Source organism: Palaemon carinicauda, chromosome 26 (genome assembly GCF_036898095.1).
Source record: "Palaemon carinicauda isolate YSFRI2023 chromosome 26, ASM3689809v2, whole genome shotgun sequence".
NCBI lineage: Eukaryota > Metazoa > Arthropoda > Malacostraca > Decapoda > Palaemonidae > Palaemon > Palaemon carinicauda.
In genome coordinates, this window is record NC_090750.1 from 94,054,901 (window position 1) to 94,071,118 (window position 16,218).

Genomic DNA, 16,218 nt, shown 5'->3' on the forward strand with positions numbered 1-16,218 from the left:
GAAGAAGGAGCCTCTCTCCTCGTCGTGCTGGGAGAGGCCTGAGCCGTCGCAGCACTGTCTGAGACGGACCTCTTGTAGGGCGGTCTCCTTGTAGGCGTAGGCCTGGGGGTGTTCAAATCTTTCCTCTTCGAGACCTTCTCCATAATGGTCTCGAATCCTTTTAAGGGGAACAAGGAGTCACCCCACAAGGGCAGGCTCCTCATGGCCTGAGCTTCCCTGTCTGGGACCTTCCAGGACACCTTAGCCAGGATGGTGTCTCTCTTGCGGAGTACCCAATTCGCTGTCAAGGCGAGAGACTGGTACATCAAGAACTTTAAGGTTTTACCCCCGGAGGTAATAAGTTCCCTCAGGAGGTTCTGCTGTTCCGGGTCCGCGGGGTCGAACGAGGCTTGCACACCTACTAAGGTGGAAGCAGTCCAGTCCAGCCAAGAGGAGACGTGCACCAGGTCCCTCAACATTTCTTCCATCATGGAGGCCTCCGATGGAGAAAAACAAACTGGGGCCGAAGAGGCTATATCCTCCGAGACGCCCTGACTCAGGATGTCAAGGGAAGGTTCTACTTTACAGGGGCCTGGACGACGCCCTTCCGGTACATATACCTTGCCCTGAGTCTTGAGACCCTGGAGTAATTTTGAAGAACTCTGAGTTTTGGGGGACTCGGCATTACTAGCCACCACTTTGTCTACATATTCTTGCCCTAGGACAAGATCTCGGGCTAGAAGAAGAGCTAGAGAGGTCTTAGGTTGGGTAGGGGCCTGCATTAGTCGTATAAGGCTGGACCTCCAGTAGTCTTCGTCAGTAGCTGCAGGTCCTTCAATTTTATGGTGCCTCCTGATAAGGCCAATCACCCTTCTATAGGCCGAGTCCTCCGTTGGGGAACCCTCCCTACCGTCAGCCGAGGTCTCGGCTTGAGACTGGGGAGCCGGGTCACCGGGCATACCCACCGGACGTCTTGTTCTTGGAGCCAGGGGCGCCGCCCTACCAAGGTACTGTACTGGACTTCTTTGGCGGAGGCGTCCGCACCAGGGGCAGGGGTTAACGCAGGCATCGTCAACTCAGCGAGGACTCTCGTCCGCTCAAGGTCTCTGGGGGACGAGGACGAGGTTCCCGTGGGCTGACCCGACAGCGGGAACCGTTCCTTCTGACCCGAAGGCCGCACCAGCTGGGCTGGTTCGGCCAGGCTGCCCGAAAGGAAACGCGGTTCCCCCCGCTGGGCGGGGTGAACCGGAGGCTTCGAGGTCTTATGCCTGCCTGTAGAGTCCTTCTCGCGAACTAGCTTGCGAGGGTCAAAACCGTGTTTGGAGGAAGATATCCTTGGCGAGAACTCCTTGGACCGGCGGTCCGGGGAACAACGTGCCCCTGTCTCACGGGGTACGAAGACCCAATCGCCATCCGGTGACCTACTCCTTCTGTACTTTCGTCTTGGAGAGCGGGAGCGTTTCCTGCTGTATCTGGAGCGCGACCTTGAACGGGAACGCCTGCTCCTGGACCGCTCTCTCCGACGGCGATGTTTTCTCCTGGCGTCTTCCCCCGACGAGTAATACTCCTCTGAAGAGCCCGACGACACTGCACTTACCGTACGGCGGGCGGGAGCGGGGACAGCGGGGGACTTCATGACTCGTTGAGTGCCTGAGGTAGAAGGCTGAAGGAATTCTTCGGGGACTTCCGTGAGAGGGGTAGGGAACGATGATTGACGCCTAACGCTAGGAACCCAGGGATCCAGGCCCTCTTCCATTCGCAAAGGGGACCTACCTGGTGTCTTCGGAAGCTTCCAACCAAAGGCATCACTCCCCGTAGAACCTAACTTACCCTGGTTGTCGGCGCCTACCGAAGACCCTGAAACACAGGCCCACGAAGGGGGTGAAGACACCGACACAACGTTACTACCCCACAAGGGGTCATCGGAGGACATGTGCCCCCGAGCACAAGGGCCGATTCTCCGGACGCACTGCTGGGCTCTTCATTAGCCCTAGATGGACCCGCAACCCCCACTGCACCTTCACTAGACTCTTGGGGAAGATCGCTAGCTTTCCTGGGGGAACGTTTCGACGATTTCCTCTTTATAGTTCCGTAATGTACCCACTGGATATCACTCCAACCTACACACTCGGGGCACGTATCTGATGACGAACAAACCCTTCCCCTACAGGAGGAGCAAAGGGAGTGAGGGTCCACTTCAGGCTTGGAGAGGAACGCTCCACACGATTTACCGGCTCTAGGCCCCGGACAACGGCGGATTTGCTCCATAATGCACAAACGCAAGACACAGGCACGTAGGGAATCAAGGAATACACTGGGTAAGCACAAGGGTGGAAGGTGAACACACAGGAACACCCGGGAACAGTACACAGGAAACACAAGTTACCACGCGGGGAACACGTGGGACACACAGAACGCACACAAAGGATCGATAGAGAACGAGAGCGACGTGTTGACACGTCGCGACCAGAGAACTTACTGGAGATGTTGACCCGGGCGGACATCGACCTAGCGATAAGCCTACCCTCGGGGCACATTCTTTAATGCCGAGGTAGGCCTCCATAGAAAACGGGATAGAGGGTACCCTACACAAAACTCTGGTCGGTAGAGAGGAGATTACAGGTAACTCCTAAGAAAGTAGTTCGAGGTAAGTATTCGTGTTGGAACAAACTGCTATTTAAATTTTTTTTTGCATATTTTTGATAATTTTTTGAGAAACTTCAGGCATTTTCCAAGAGAATGAGACCAACCTAATCTCTCTATGATGAAAATTAAGGCTGTTAGAGCAATTTAAAAAAAATATTCTGCAAAATGTGCTTGAAAAAAAAACAACCCCTGGGGGTTAAGGGTTGGAAATTTCCAAATAATTTGTTTTAACAATTTGTATTTTTTCTTAAATATAAAAACCTGAGACCTTTAACAAGTATGTTTTCAACGTACATGGAACTCGGCTATTAGAATTTATAACAAGGAATCAGTAGTTACCTGCTGGTTGCAGGAAAGCACCTCCCCAAGCACAATGAGTAGCTACTTGAACTTTAAAGACAAGGACTTGTAGTGTGGTTGAGCCAGGATCTGTAACTTAAGAGGACTCGGGTCTATGTATTGCAGTTTGGAAAAATACTTTTTATTCTAAAAATTTGTGATTTGCTCCTACACAAATACAAGCCCTCATTCTTTAATAGGAGACTTATCCTTAAGAGGGAGGAAGTCGTGTAACCAACTGGCAGATTTACATTCCTGGGAAATGCCAAAGAACTTTGGTACTGAATAGGAGTAAAAATCAAAAATTTTAAATAATTTTTATTTTTCCTAACATACTTACCGCGAACTACTTTTCTTGGAGTCACTTGGTGATCTCTCTTTCTCGACCAAGGTTTTTCCCGCCGTTACCCCCCTTACTCCGCTCTACATAGGCTTACCCCCGCCGCCAGAGAATGCGCCCTGAGGGCAGGATTAGGGCAGGTCACTGCTTCTCTGGGTCAGCGTCCTCATTAAGTTCGTCGCTTAGCCCAACTTGGCAATGGAAGGATGGCACTCGGGGACGGAAGGGAGGGCCATTACCCGAAAAGTAGTTCTCGGTAAGTATGTTAGGAAAAATAAAAATTATTTAAAATTTTTGATTTGTTCCAACACGAATACTTACCGAGAACTACTTTTCTTGGAGACTTATACTTTAGGAGGCGGGAGTGCTATTCTGACACTTGACTCGGCACATAGTGCCTAGAGGGCTATGGAATGCGGGGCCTATCAGAGTGCGGAGTGAGGGTAACTGCGGAACCTTACGCTATTATCTAAGATTCACCTCTTAAAATTTCTTCTGGCGATTTTCTCCTGATGTAGTCGCGAAGAATTTGTTCACCGTTGGGGACAGCTTCAGGCCTACCGCTACACAGCTTGGAGGGCGGCAATGACTGTCCCAATGGAGAACCCGTCTAAGGATTTTCTTGAATAATCCTTGAGGTAGTGGGCAGTAAAGGTCGACTGGTGCGACCAAGTGCCTGCCTGCAGGATCTGCCCCACCGCCATGTTTCTCTCAAAGGCCAAGGAGGTGCTCAGACCCCTGATGTCATGGGGGCGGGGAGTGCTTGGCACTGCCATTCTATCCTCTTCATAGGTTCTAGCGATGACTTGTCTCAGCCAGAAGGAAATGGTGTTTTTGGAAACTTGTTTCCTATTAACACCTGTGGAAACGAAGAGGTTCTTGGTACCTGGTCGGAGTGAGAGACGTCGAATGACAAACCATGGATCTCTCCCACTCTCTTATCGGACGCCAAGGCCAGCAAGAAGATGGCCTTGAGGGTGAGATCTTTGTCCACGATATCCTTCAAGGGTTCAAAGGGGGAACGACACATCATCTTCCGGACCTTGCCTAAGTCCCACTGGGGCACCTTTTCCGCCTGAGGGGGGCAAGACTGCTCGAAGCTTTTGACAAGCATTGCTATGTGTCTCGAGGCCCCCAGGTCGATGCCCTTCAGGAGGAAGACTTGGCCTAAGGCAGCCCGAACCCCTTTATATGGCTGGGACTGTCATCTCTGCTTTGACCCTGAGAAACACCAGAAAATCTGCTATGTCTGGGACAGAGGCCTTAAGAGGTCTAATGTGCCTCTCAGAGCACCACTTCGCGACGGAGTTCCATTTTGTCTGGTAGACCGCGGTTGACGACTTTCTCAGGAATAGAGACATTCTCTTAGCCGTGGAGGAAGAATATCCTTCTTTCTTCAGGAGCCGCTCTTTAGTCTTCAGTCGTGAAGACGTAGGGAGAGTGGCCTGTCGTGGAGCTTGAGAAAGTGAGGCTGGTGCAGAAGGTTTGACCTGGCGGACAAAGGCCACGGCGGTTGACTCGATAGGTCTTTTAGATCTGCGAACCACTCTCTCTCTCCAGCTACCAGGGCACTACCAAAGTCATCTTTAGGTTTCGGGCCGTCTTTACTCTGCTGAGCACTTGTCTTATCAACGTGAAAAGGGGGAAAGGCGTACACATCCAGATTGTCCCACTTGTGCTGAAAAGTCTTTTCTAAGGATGCTTTCAGGTCTGGAACAGGGGAGCCATAGACTGGGAGTTGGGCGTTGAGGTTGTTGCAAAGAGGTCAACCACCGGGGAACCCCAGCGTTGAATGATGAGCTTGGCTATTCCTGGGAGAAGGGACCATTCTGTCCCTACTATGTGGCCCATTCTGCTGAGGCCGTCGGCCAGAACGTTTTTCCTCCCGGGAATGAACCTTGCTAACATCACCCCTTGATTTTCTTCCGCTCAATCTAGACTCTCTATGGTGAGATCGCACAACTCCTTCGATTATAAGTCCCCCGCTTCTTTATGTATGCCACTACCGTGGCGTTGTCGCACATCCACGCCACGGTGTTCCCCTTTAGTAGACTTGCGAAGTGCAGGCACGCCTTCGGGACTGCTTCCAACTCCAGGACATTGTGTGGAGTTGCCTCTCCCCTTCCAACCAGGTCTCTCGTGCCGTTTCATCGAGGGGAAGGGCTCTCCATCCCTGGTTGGAGGCGCCTGTGAACAGTAGTAACTCGGGAGGGCCGGTCCCGAAGGTCGTCCCCTTGAGTGAGTTCGACTGGCAATGCCACCATTCTAGGGAGTGGCTCGTGTCTGGAAGGACTGGAATTAGCACCTGCTGCGAATCCGTCTGTCACCAGAGGTTCCTGAGATTCCATTGGATGGATCTGAGTCTTACCCTCCCTTGGGGAACTAGGTTCTCCAATGAGACCAGGTGACCTATCAGCCTCTGCCAGTCTTTCGCCCTCCTGGGGTGTTCCGACAGGAACGGCTGACTAATGTGCCTGAGGTTCTTATCTTATCCTCCGAAGGGAAAATTTTCCCCGAATGATGTCTAATGTCATTCCCAAGTAGTTCATTCCAGTGGATGGGGATAGATTGACTACTTCGGGTTGATTACGCTCCCCAGATCCTTGCAAAACTGGAGGAGACTTCTCCCTTGTCCCTCCAAGAGGACCATTGAGGCGGAAAGAAGCCACCAGTCGTCCAGGTATCTGATAAGGCGGATGCCTCGTTCGTGAGCCCCCACTGCGACAGCCGTGGAGACTCTCGTGAACACTTGGGGCGCTTTCGACAGACCAAGGAAAAAGGTCCTGAATTGCAGGATCTGGGACCCCTATTTCACCCGGAGGAACTTCCGACCCGAGGTGTGGACCGGAATCTGAAAGTATGCGTCCTTGGGGTCGATGGTCATCATATAATCTTTCTCCCTCCAGGACAGCAGGACTGAATTCTGAGTGTCCATTTTGAAGTCCGTCTTCTTGACGAACCTGTTGAGAGCTGACAGATCTATAACCGGTCTCCACCCCCCGGTCGCTTTCTCCACCAGGAATAGGCGACTGTAGAAACCTGGTCCTGGGAGAAGAACTTCTTCCATGGTACCCTTCTCTAGCATGGACGACACCCCCTCTTGAAGGGCGGTCCTCTTTAACGGGTCTTTGGGATCTAGCCATTCTATCCGGTTGGCCGGAAAAAGCGGGGGTGGTTCCGTTAGGAATGGAAGTCTGTAGCCCTTCTTTAGTACGGACATTGTCCAAGGTTCTGCTCCTTGAGTCCTCCATGCTTGCCAATGACGTCTGAGTCATCCTCCAACCCGAGGGTTGGGTGGGGATAGGGGGCCTCCCAGTCTTATCTTCTTCTAGAGGGGCGGCCTGATCTGTCTCCCCTAGAGGCGGGGTAACCCGACCTGAAGGAGCTAGAGGGCGCTGGAGCTCCCCTGCGGAGGGGCTGAGGCGTTGCGGACCAGGAGGAAGAGGGGGGCTTCTCTCCTCGTAGTGCTGGTAGATGCTTGGGGTGTCGCGGCACTATCTGAGACGGACCTCTTATAGGGCGGTCTCCTAGGAGTCGTAGGTCTGGGGACGTTAGTCTCCTTCTATTCAAGACCTTCTCCATTATGACTTCTAGTTTCTTCCGAGGAAACAGAGACTCTCCCCACAAGGGAAAGCTGCAAATGGCTCGCGTCTCCCTGTCTGGTGCCTTCCAAGACACCTTCGCCAGAACAGTGTCTCGTTTCCAGAACACCCAGTTAGCTGTTAGTGTGAGAGACTGATATGTCAATAACCTAAGGGTTGAAGGCCTTGCTGGACAGGGTCCTCGGGGTCAAAGGAGGCTTGTACACCTCCCAAAGAGTAAGCCCACCAGTCCAGCCTAGAGGGGACGTTTACTAAGTCCCTCGACATTTTCTCCATCATGGAGGCTCCTGCTGGCGAGAACCAGACTGGGGCTGAAGAGGCTCTACTGTCTGAAACGCCTTGACTAAGGATGTCCTGCTGACCCCCCCTTAAAGGTTGGGGGACCCCGGCAGTGCTGGCCACTACCTTGCCGACATAATCCTGCTCTAGGACTAGACCTCGGGTAGAGGAAGTGCTAGGGACGTCTTAGGTTATAAGGAGTCTGCATGATCCTCAAAAAGGCTTGACTTCCAGGAAACTACATCCGTAGTTGCAGGTTCCGGTACTTGTGGTGTCTTCTGCAAAGGCTAACCACTCTCCTATAGACGGAGTCCTCCGTCAGGGAGCGCTCCTCTCCGTCAGCCGAGGACCCGGCTTGGGGCCGGGGAGCTGGGTTACCGGGCACGCCGACTGGACGTCTAGCTCTTTGGGGCCAGGGGCGCCGTTCTGCCGAGGTACTGGATTTCATCTGCGGGGACGTCCGCATCAGGGGCCTGGGTTAGCGCAAGCAACGCTGGTTCAGCGGGGAGTCTCGTCGGCCCAAGGCTCTGGGTGCCGAGGATGCGGTTCCCGTGGGCTGACCCGACAGCGGGAACCGTTCCTTCTGACCCGAAGGCCGCACCAGCCGGGCTGGTTCGGCCAGGCCGTCCGACCAGAAGCGCGTTTCCCCCCTGGGCGGGGTTAACCGGAGGCTTCGGGGACTTACGCTTACCTGCAGAGTCCTTCCTACCGCTTGATCTCGAGGCGCCGGGTCACCGGGCACTCCCCGGGCGCTTCAGTTCTGGAATACCAGGCACTCCCTTGCGGTGGTACCGGTTTTCCCCGGCGGGGAGCTCCGCACCAGGTTCGGGGTCAGAACCGGCAATGCCGTACCGTCGAGGACTACTGTTCATGTATTCTCTCCAGGGGACGCGGACGCGGATCCTCGTGGGCTGACCCGACGGAGGGAACCGTTCCTTTTAAGTCCGAGGGCCGAACCAGCTGTGCTGATTCGGCCAGGCTGCCCGTAAAGAAGCCCGGTTACACCTGCGGGCGGGCTGGGGGACGCGGATCCCCGTGGGCTGACCCGACGGAGGGAACCGTTCCTTTTAAGTCCGAGGGCCGAACCAGCTGTGCTGATTCGGCCAGGCTGCCCGTAAAGAAGCTCGGTTACACCCGTTGGCGGGGTGAACCGGAAGCTTCGCGGTCTTACACCTGCCTGAAGAGGCCTTCTCACATTTCTCCCTGCGAGGGTTATATCTGTGTCTGGAGGATGGCCTTCGTGGTGAGAAAAAACCCTGGGTTGTCGGTCCGGGGAACGCTGCAATACAGACCTGGGAGGCTCATTCTCGGCGAGGCCCTCGGCTGCAGAAGAGACTGAAAAATATGCTAAGAGACTGGAGAAGAATTAGGGACATCTTCCCCCACATGGGGTCATCAGAGGAGACGTGGCCTGCTTGCACCAGGACTCCGTCTCCCTACACACTCTCGAAAGTAGTACTTACCTCGAACCACTTCTTAAGAGTTATCTTCTTCACAATAAACCAACCTCGTCTCCTACTCTGGGTAGGGGAGGGTGGTAGGGAAGCTCTGTCAGACGGGACGCCCGGCGCTAGTCTTCGTAGGCGAACCCTTCGTCGCCTACTTCTTCTTGGTGCTATACCGCACCCACTCAAACTCTTGGGGAAGAGCAATGGGCACTTCCCCGCAACTGACTTACCTCGTCCCCTACTCTGGGTAGGGGAAGATGGCTGTATAAGAATCTCTATTCGACGAGGCATCGGGAATTAAGTTGGCGAGGAGAGGCTCGTCTTCCTATGAGCCTCTTGGATGTATTCTTCCTTTTGGTGCCGAAGTGCACTCACTGCACTACGTTCAGGACCAGTAGTCCTGACACGTGGTTGAAGGGGAACATAAGCTGCCCCTACTTGGCTAACACCGAGGATAAGGGGAGGAAGAATGATTTATGTAAAAATTGGTCCTTTCAGCTATTAATTCCTTGAAGAAAATCAAGGAATACTGTTCCATAACGCACACAACGCACGACACAAGCACTAAGGAAATGAATTAAACACCGGGTAAGGACACGGTTGAAAAGTGAACGCACAGGAACACTTGGGAAGCACACTGCGAAAAAACACAAGTCCCCACGCTGGGAACACGTGGAAACTAAAAGCGCACAAAGGATCGAGAGAGACTGAGAGTGAGGTGTTGAACACCTCACGACCAAGAACTTAATGGGGAGAATGGCCCAGAGAAGCAGTGACCTGCCCTAATCCTGCCCTCGGGGCGCATTCTTTGGCGGCGGGGGTAGGCCTATAGGGAGAACGGGGTGGGGAATAACGGCGCCAAAAACCTTGGTCGAGAAAGAGAGATCACCAAGTTCTCCTAAAGAAAGTAATTCGAGGTAAGTTTCGTGTTGGAACAACTATGTATTCTATCTACCATGGCAATTCCTTCAATTTTGGGAGGTAGACAGAAAGAATCATCTATAATTTATATATGGTGAGAACGGTGCAGTTACATGAAAAAAATTGAAGATCAGCTCTTCCGTTTGAAGAGGAAAAAGAACCTTTATATTTGAGATTATCATTATTATTACAGTTTATTACCATAAAGTCCGGGCATAAACTAGAAAATTTCTTTTCTTGACAAAGAAAATAATATTTCAATAGAAGATCACATTAAAATAAATATAAATAAAGTGTTAAAAATATCATAGCACTGTTAATTTTAAAATCATCTATAATCTACATATAGTATAGTGACAACAGTACATCTATACAAAAAAAAATTTGAAGACCGGCTCTTCTATTTTGAAGAGGAAAAAGGTCAGTTATATTTCTGTGATCATCATTATTATTATTATTAAAATTTGCTACCGTAAAGTCGGGGCATAAATTGACGTAAAGTTCCTCTCTCGACAAAACAACCAAAATTCTAGTTATAAAATTATCCTATTAAGAAGAAATAAAGAGAAATTTCAAAAATTTCATGGCACTTTAAGTTAATTTTAAAACCATCTATAATTTAAATACAGTATAGTGAAAACAGTGCATCTATACGGAAACTAATTGAAGACCGACTCTTCTAATTTAAAGAGGAAAAAAATCCAATAAGTTTTTAGATTATCATTATTATTATTACAGGATTATTACTATAAAGTCCGAGAATAAATTGACAAGTTTCTCTCTCGACAGAGCAACCGATATCTGATGTTACAAACATTAGCGCACCTCCCTTCAAGACTGCACAAACTCACTCCTACTGCTCTCTAAAGTTAAAACTTAAAAGTAAAGGGTATGCCAACAAATCCATACAAAAATTTACAGCATTGTAGTTTCAACTAGCATAATCATTCCACCTACTGAAGCGTGTTATTAATCGTCCATAAACCCATCTACGTACCTTACTTTTAACCCGATAAAATAGTTCGTCCAATAGAAGATGAACTAAAGGCTATCATTAATGAAAAATAATGAATCTATATTCGCTTGAAATCTGTAAAGCCGTAAGAACTAAAATCCCATTGTGATGTGCTAAGGATAAACTATCAGGTTTGATCATCTAAATCATGGGCGCCCAACCATTTTGTCCTTCTGTGCCCCTTGGGCTTTTTTTAGCTTCCAGTATACCCCTAAAACTGATGATGAAAAAATACAATGAAATTGACAGTGATGTATCTTTCAATCTTATTGCAGATTAAATCATACACTGCACATTACAGGCCACTCTATCAGATCCAATGTACCCACTGAGTAAAAATGTACCACTGGTTGGGAACCCCTAATCTAAATAAGTGTCCGTAGACAAGGCTTAAATTCTAGATATTTTCAGAGATATCTACAAAATAGACTATCATAAAAAAGGGAAGGATAACAATACTCACGTCTTCGCTACTGCCCGCTTGATACTCGCCCTCGGGCTTGGCGGGTATGCATTTGAAGTAATCTTCGTCGCGAGGTAGCGGGTTACCTGCATCGAGAGATCACTTACAGGTTAATCTAATACGTGTAGCCGAGGCCTGCTACTATAGACACGTAAGATAATGAATGTTTTTATTGGCTTGGAAGAGCTGGGGATTAAACTGAGACAAATGAATGAATTACAAGGTTCTAAATATCATGGGAAAAATCAAACTGTAGACCTGGATCAGATGTGAATTCAACACATTATTCCTTGAGAAAATTAAAAAACAAATCTTTAATGTTTAAGGCCATAATAAAACATAATTAAACCATTGCTGACAAAGATACCATCATAACGAATATTAATACTGTTCTTAATATATTTCATTTTAATTGTTCATTACATCTCTTGTAGTTTATTTATTTCTTCATTTCTTTTCCCCACTGGGATATTTTTCCTGTTGGAGCCCTTGGGCTTGTAGCATCCTGCTTTTCCAACTAGGGTTGTAGCTTATGTAGTAATAACAACATCTTTAACCACCATTGAACAAGCAGTGTGTTACAAGCACAAGGACTCCGAAGGGGGAAAATGGTCTTGCAAAAAAAAAAATGTATAAACAAATAACCAATGAAATTTAAACATGAGAATAAAAAACAAACTAAATAAAGTCATTAAGATATCTTCCCAGTGCAAGAATGAATATGTAATTATTTGGCAACATAACATCACTAGCGATTGATGCCGATTCAAGAATGCTAAATTAACAATTAATAACTTCAAGATAAAAAAACTAAAATAGAAACACAAATTAATAAATAATATAACTTTTAAAATTTATTATATTTAAAATCGACTAAGAAGGCCAGCTTCTAATATGAACTTAAAAATGCCACTGGCATCATACAAAATGTCCTCTCCGAGAATTCACAAGTAATCTGTACCTTCCATTATCCTTCTCCGCTTGCATTCCTCCCACCTCTCGAACAGGATGAGCAGTTCGTAGTGGGGCGTGTGAGGGAAGAGGTCGACAACGGCCGCTCTGCAATGATAAGTAAAAATTAAAAGGAAGGAACACTTCAACCAAGGATGCTTCTCTATGTAATTACATCAAATTCTAAAATCACAACCAGTATAAAATGAAAGAAAAGTTTCAATACAACTAAAGAAACAACTATGCTATGCCCCTCTAAATCCTGGTCCCACAAGAAGCGTGAATTAACCCTTCTACCCCCAATGAACGTACTGGTACGTTTCACAAAACTCATCCCTTTACACCCATGGACGTCTTGGCAAAAAACTATTTACAATTTTTTTTTGCATAGCTTTGATAACTTTATGGAAAAATTCAGGCATTTTCCAAAAGAATGAGACCAACCTGACCTCTCTATGACAAAAATTAAGGCTGTTAGAGCAATTTAAAAAATATATATTGCAAAATGTGCTTGAAAAGAAAAAACCACCAGGGGGTTAAGGGTTGGAAAGTTCCAAATAGCCTGGGGGTAAAAGGGTTAACCAGATGTAAAAAACTTCTAAATTGTACTATACAGTGGCTTACAGCATTCAAATTCCCTCTCGGCAATGAAATGAAGATGATAGACTTGACGAATCACAACTTTTTTAACTATGTCGTTTCCAGACACTTTTGTTGGTCTAAACCTTCAGGCACGGAGGGTTAGGCAAAATATTCTATGTTACTTTTGTAGCTTTTTTTCACAGCCATAACTTATCCACAGACTGGTCAATTACAATATCCGGTGCATGTTTTAATCCACAAACTTGTTCTTACCAATTATCATTAGTATTTTTGCCATTTGAAAGATCTCCTGATGGTAAATTTCAAATGGCACATACATACATATACCAAGGCACTTCCCCCAGTTTTGGGGGGTAGCCGACATCTAACAAAAGAAAAGAAAAAAGGGCGGACCTCTCCTCTCTACGCTCCTCCCATCCTGACAAGGGACTTAACCAAGTTTAGTAGTACCAGCCGAACTCGGTTGAGTCCCTTGTCAGGCTGGGAGGAACGTAGAGAGGAAAGGTCCCCCCCTCTTTTTTCTTTTGTTTGATGTCGGCTACCCCCCAAAACTAGGGTAAGTGCCTTGGTATATGTATGTATGTGCCATTGGAAATTTACCATCAGGAGATCTTGAAAGCTTAAAATACTTATTGTAAAATACTTATCGTAAAATACTTATCGTAAAAAAAAACCTATTTAAAACTCAAAAACATTTCACAAATTTTTTACAATCGATCAATACTGTATGCTCGCTACACAAAAGTATTTCCGTCTTCCTCTAACAAGCCCGACAACTCGAATTAGTTAACCCTTTTACTCCCAAAGGACGTACTGGTACGTTTCACAAAAGCCATCCCTTTACCCCCATGGACGGACGTACTGGTACGTCCTTGCAAAAAAAGGCTATAAAAATTTTGTTTTTCATATTTTTGAAAAATTTTTGAGAAAATTCAGGCATTTTCCAAGAGAATGAGACCAACCTGACCTCTCTATGACAAAATTTAAGGCTGTTAGAGCAATCTAAAAAAAATATACTGCAAAATGTGCTGGAAAAAAATAACCCCCTGGGGGTTAAGGGCTGGAAATTTCCAAAGAGCCTGGGGGTAAAAGGGTTAACAGACTCACCTGATTGGAACGAAAAATTCTCCTTTATAATTCTTGCTCTTCGGTCGAGAGAGATCGACGAAATTCTTGAAGGTGCCGTCGGGATCGCACGACATGTAGATTAGCCGATCCATGTTCTTGCACTTGCGGAGCGCTCTGATAACACTCTCGGCTCTGGGGAGATTGACTGTTAGAATATACAGTTTTACTGAATGTAGGCAGGCAGTTAATTTTAATAGCCAGGCCTTCTCCATCATAAGACTCAATACTACGCAGTACTCTAGAAGTTTTATTCCAGCTGTTACCAAGTTGTGGAATGATCTTCCTAATCGGGTTGTTGAATCAGTAGAACTTCAAAAGTTCAAAGTTGGAGCAAATGCTTTTTTGTTGACCAGGCAGACATGAGTCTTTTTATAGTTTATATATGCCATATTTGTTTTTGATGTTGTTAATAGTTTATATATGACATATCTCTTTTGACATTACTTTTTTTAGAATGATTTATTGTTAATTTGTTCTCTTCAGTTATTTATTTCCTTATTTCCTTTCCTCACTGGGCTATTTTTCCCTATTGGAGCCCCTGGGCTTATAGCATCTTGCTTTTCCAATTAGGGTTGTCGCTTGAATAGTAATAATAATAATAATAATAATATACCCAGGCACTTCCCCAAATTTTGGGGGGTAGCCGACATCAAACAAATGAAAAATAAGGGGACCTTTCCTCTCTACGCTCCTCTCAGCCTGACGAGGGACTCAACCGAGTTCGGCTGGTACTGCTTGGGTGCCACAGCCCACCCTCCCCTGTTATCCACCACAGATGAAGCTTCATAGCACTGAATCTCCTACTGCTACTACCTCTGCAGTCATCCAAGGCGACCGGAGGAAGCATCAGGGCCTACCGGAACTGCGTCACAATCGCTCACCATTCATTCCTATTTCTAGCACGCTCTCTTGCCTCTCTCACATCTATCATCCTATCACCCAGAGCTTTCTTCACTCCATCCATCCACTCAAACCTTGGCCTTCCTCTTGGAAAGGAAAATTATATCAATGAACAGAGAAAGAATGAGATAGATTATCTATTACTTCACCCATGGCTAAATATGAAATATTGCAATGCAAAAATATCCAAATATTTCTCAGACAGAGTAGAGAACTTTTGACTTTAATATAATTCAGAAGTATGGATATATGGAACCTTCTCTAGGGTCAGGGCCTGGGAGGCCAATTGAGGAGTAAAGTATACTACAAAGTTCAAGTTTAACGAGGTTGAATGACAACTGCAGTAATAAGAAGGGCACATATGTTGAGACTTATAAGATGTAGAGTTGCAAGAGGATGAAGGACCCCTGTTAAGTTAAGTTCAAAGACAATGGACCAGGTTAGGTGCAGAGACAATGCACAAAGTTAGGCACAAAGACAATACACAGATTTATAGAGGTCACTACTGTCCCCTTGAAGCGATGAACTTTACAGTACTTTGAGATTTCCCTTCTGCGAGTGGTTTACCCCAAGATGATTCCTGACCCAGAACACTTAGTCAAAAGGGGTCAGGATTGCTTTAATATAAATGGACCCAAACTCCACTGCAAGTTTTAAACCTATCCTATCCGTCTTTAAAACCGATACTCTTCTATACTGACCACAACGGCTATGAGAACATCGTCGTGGGACGACGTCCTGACGGTGAGCTGTCTCCACACCCCTTTCGTGGGTCAGGGGATCGAACGGTTTGTGCTCCGAGCTGCGAATGTAATCCTGGAATACCTGTTGGAAAATAAAAAGGGGTAAACATCAGTTTGAAAACAAGTAGCTTCTTACCACTAGGATCTTAAACAAAATGGAGATCGCATAGAAAAACACTGGTCAGTTTTTTGAGGTCTTAGAGAAATCATTAAATTTACAGGTAAAGTAATCTTTTGGCTATTGCGAGCATCAAGACCCAAGCCCCCACTGCGATGGTTGACAACCGCTAAGTAGATAAATAAACCTGTATTCTTTTTTTAAATTGCTGTAATTTGCCAGTAGCTATAACCCCTCGTGAATAACGATAACCAACAACCACAGACACATTTATGGATCTATTATTTCCATGTTGTTTATACTCTACAATTCTCGATTCAGTTTTCTTACTATTTTTACTTACCACACCAAAATTTACTAGTTTCCTTATATAATTTTTCTATAATGGACTTAAAATTGATAACTTTCAACTGTTATATATCATGAATATGATTATATAATTGCATGTAGTTAATAACAATATATATATACTGTATATTACGTATTTTTTCTAACTTATGCATCAGAAACTTGGAGCCTTACCTAAGCCTTAGAACATAAGCTAGTTATAACTCAAAGAACTATGGAAAGAATAATGATGGGAATAACACAAAGAGAAAGAAAGAGCAACATGGATACGAGAGCAGACTAAAGTAGAGGGTATTCTAACAAGAAAAAGAAATGGACACGGGCAGGACATTTTAACCCTTCTACCCCCAAAGGACGTACTGGTACGTTTCACAAAACCCATCCCTTTACCCCCA

The 16,218-nt window shown here is 46.6% G+C and overlaps 1 protein-coding gene across 3 annotated transcripts in view; it reads right to left on the reverse strand.

Moving 5' to 3' along the window:
- The window catches only part of LOC137619697 (tRNA (uracil-5-)-methyltransferase homolog A-like), a 70,839-nt gene that overhangs the window by 29,621 nt on the left and 25,000 nt on the right, over positions 1 to 16,218 (reverse strand). For 2 of the 3 annotated variants that reach the window (XM_068349973.1, XM_068349975.1), the window contains exons 7-10: positions 15,316 to 15,439; positions 13,694 to 13,846; positions 11,994 to 12,091; positions 11,033 to 11,118 (exon numbers count right to left, since the gene is read on the reverse strand). The gene's annotated coding sequence lies outside the window, so the exon portion shown is untranslated. The remainder of the gene's footprint in view (positions 1 to 11,032; positions 11,119 to 11,993; positions 12,092 to 13,693; positions 13,847 to 15,315; positions 15,440 to 16,218) is intronic. The other variant, XM_068349974.1, reaches the window with a different exon arrangement.